The sequence below is a fragment of the Talpa occidentalis genome, unplaced genomic scaffold, assembly GCF_014898055.3.
Source record: "Talpa occidentalis isolate TD23 unplaced genomic scaffold, MPIMG_talOcc4v2.1 talOcc4.3, whole genome shotgun sequence".
Classification (NCBI taxonomy): domain Eukaryota; kingdom Metazoa; phylum Chordata; class Mammalia; order Eulipotyphla; family Talpidae; genus Talpa; species Talpa occidentalis.
The window spans coordinates 134,122,704-134,126,414 of NW_023603184.1; the positions used below are offsets into that span (position 1 = coordinate 134,122,704).

A 3,711-nucleotide genomic window follows, 5' to 3' on the forward strand; every position below is an offset into this window, starting at 1 on the left:
ATAAAAAAAAGACTGTCACTTTAAAAAAAAAAAAAAAGAATGCTCGGTTACCCACTGAACCTGTTGGATTCAGGAAGTGATACCCCATAATGTCCTTGGACACCATAAATAAATGTGTTCAAATACATCATCATATTTGAACTGATCTTCCCATTCCTAAATCCACTTATCAGTGTTTAGTTCTTGTTTGACTTAACTTATCAACAGCATTTGATACAGCTCATCACTCCCTCCTCCTTGATACTACATGGTAGCCAATATAGGATGCTGTTTCTTTCCCTCCCCATGCCTTCTATCCCCCCATTTCCTGGATTTTCTTATCCCACTGACAGCTTTTTTATTTTTTTGTCTATTCCTTCACTTCTCTCTAGCCTTTTAAGATTGTGAGATTTCATTGTACAGATCTTTGCCCTCTTTCTATCCATGCTTTAGGTGGACTCATTACATATCACTTATATATTAATGATTCCTATTATATCTCTTGTGAGGGTGGGTCTTCCTTTTGAAATCTAGTCTTCTGTATCCAACTAGCTACTTGAAAGCCTCCCTTGAACTTTTAGCAGGTATCACAAAGTTAAACTGAGCAAAATTAATCTCCATATCTTCCCCAGAAAATTTTCTCTTCCTGTATTGCTTTCCATTTTACTCGAAAGAAACTTATCATGTCAGCCAATCTAGACAGAATCTGTGGTGATATCCTGGACTCTTTTACCTATGGCTTGCATTCAACTTCACACATTGAAATTCAAAATCTACTGTAGACAACTGGAGCTCAGTCCTGCTGGGGGCCCTCTGAGAGACTGAATGGAGCCTGTCTGTAAATTGTGCCACCAAGGAGCAAGGAACCTGAGATAGTTAACCCAGCTGCTATGTGCTACGCCTCTTTGTGATAGGAGGCATAGCAACTTGCCCTTCATATTGAAGGAATGTCTTAGAATTCCTAAAAACACTGGTTCACAAAAATATCACTGATGTATCTTGACTTTTCCTGGGACTTATCTAATTTCCAATTCACATATGGCTCACCAGAGCATCCAGAGCCACTTCATGCCCACTGGTTTCTCGTTTAATTAACACAATGTCATTCACCTAGTTGCCCAGCTTGATACTCTGTGGCATGTCGCTTTCGATTTGACTGCAGCAGAGAACAGGAAAGTTAACAAAGACCTGGGCTAAAACTCTGAATGTGCATTGTTCTCCGTTCGGGTGAATGAAAAATGTACCTGCTTCCTGATTTGTTCTAGTAACAATGACACACATGATAACACATTTATGAATATAACTATGGTTCAGTCCATTTTATCATGGTCTGCTATTATTTGCAGTGATCAACCCGATTTTTGTGTGGGCCATACTACAAAATTAAATGAGATCAATAGAGTGCAAAACTCCCCATTATTTAAGACTGACGATGTCACAAAGAATTGCAAGTCAAGCTACACAGATTGAGGCAGAAACTTAAACTGTGTCCCAACGAGGGAAAAAGTGTTAGAGGAACAAGAGAGAGCAAATTCTGAGCCTGTGAATAACCTTCTGAATGAACTCCCCTCCCTGATTTTTTTTGTTAAGATTTATTTATGCATACAAGAGCTGGGGATTAGGCCAGAGATGTGATGGGTGTGGGGGAAGGTGGGAGGATTCGCCAGAGACAGAGTGGGGAGCAGAACGGACAGATCTACTGAAATACACTGCTAAGGGGAGCAGTGGGTGAGATAGGTGATGTCTGCTGTGCCATGTGGGTCAGCTCCCTGGCTGGGATCAAACTCATGCCATGGTGGTTGGTGATAGCTTGATAGCACTGAGACTTAACCCCTTGTGCCACCAGGGAGTCCTCATTTTTTCCGCCATGTTTTTAAAGACTCTGCCCCTATCTTCATGCTTAAGAGATCTCAGGCACTAAAGACTCTAACTCCCAGCTTGCCATGAACCTCACTTCCTGAGTAGGGCATCACTGGGAACCATAGACAGAATGAAGCAGCCATGCTTGACTTTTAACTGCATGCTCTTGCCTTCTTGCTTTTCTGGCTTCAACTCGCTTCCTGGTACTATTGGCAGGAGACATGTGGAAGGAGACACATGTAGAGACATTTGGAAAAGATCCTTGTAAGAGACATGTAGCTGAAGAACATGTGGGAGATGACTCCCGGCCTTTGCCCAAGACTATGGCAGCCATTATCTTGATGTGGTATATTCTCAATTTTGAGTTCCTCTTTCTGTCCCAGTTCTTGTGGTTCCCTGCCAACCTATACTCTAAACTTGTGTGAAGTTTTTGGGTATCAGCAGCTCCACTTTGGGCCAAGCCTATTTGGTTTGGCATTTGCCCACAAGGGTTAACTTGGGTAGTTTTAATGGGAAACTATGATTTGAAATCTTTCTTCTCTGTCTCTCTGTGTACCAATTCTATTAAAAAAATCTATCACACTAAGAGTATGCCTTCTTTGCCTTTGTACGTTCGGATGCTTTTTAAAGCATATATCCCCTAACAGCTTAGGGTCCCTGGGTACCCCTCAGTCATGTCCTTACAAACGTCAGGGTTTTTTTATTGGAAGAAAAGAATTTGAAATGGTTAAAGAGTTGATTATTGTCAACAAGCTCAAACTACTCTTGGCTAAACATAATTGGTTACTGATTCTATTCTCTAGGGAAAAGGTCCATAGTTCTAGTGATCTGGACACCTTTTCAAACAATTGTTTGTTTGATGGTTTCTTAAAAATATTCCTTTTTGACCCAGACCATAGGTTTTTTTTTTTAAATTGAAACAAGCAGAAAAATTTATTACTCGGGTTGGTTGAGACAATAAATCTTAATCAATGTTTAATGCAACATCAGATAGCATCAGCTCATCAACCTCCTCCACTCTGCTCAAGTTAGGCACCCCGTACCGGTAGCTAATTTCAGCTAGTGTTTTGCCTGATTCCTCTAAATGGGGGGCATCATCACCCTTAACTATATTTTCCATATTCATTCTTGCCTCCATCGCCATTATTTCTTCTATTTTCTTTAGTTCTTCTATTCTCACTCTCTCTTTTTCTTGCATTTCCAGCTCTAGCTGGAAGGCCAGTTGTTGCTCCTGAAACATGAGCTCCTCTGCTTTGAGCCGCTCCATCATTTCCTGCTCCATTAGAGCTATTTCTCTTTCATGTTCCAACTCCACCATTTCCCTTTCTCTTGCTTGCTCTGCGGTTACATTTTCTTTATACTTGTAAAGCCACAACGCTAAGTATTCTATTGGATCCACTGGACGAACTTTTGCCACTTCTGCAAGACCCTGTGTTAGACATGCCCTGAGTTGCATTTGAAGATATGCTGACTCCATTCCTAATTCTTACACACAAACCACACCTGTTTCAACCTGTCCAGGACCAAAAGGCAAGCGCAGCTTCTTCACATGTCTCTTGGCTCCATGTGTCTCCTCCAGGTCTCCTTCTGGCTCTCCATCCTGCTTCCTTCCTTCCTCAGTCTCCTCTCCAGCTTCTTCTCTTCCCTCCTCATCTCCACCCTTCCTTGGGTGTTAGTCCATAGGTTTTTGACCTAGTTCAAACAAAACAGGTAATGCAGTTTCTTTCTAATGGCTCCACTTTTAAAATGGTTCCACAAATGTCAACTTTTTGCACTATGATACTGAAACTGCTCTGAAAAAATAACATCCTTGAAAAAAAAGTAGGTGCTTTGGGCCTCCCCAGTGGCGCAGTGGCTTGAGCGCAGCTCTGT

General features: G+C 41.6%; 1 pseudogene; it reads right to left on the reverse strand.

The window, feature by feature from the left end:
• Positions 1–1,081: 1,081 nt before the first annotated feature.
• LOC119255191 (DPY30 domain-containing protein 1-like) lies at positions 1,082–3,316 on the reverse strand (annotated as a pseudogene).
• Between the last annotated feature and the right edge of the window lie 395 nt (positions 3,317–3,711).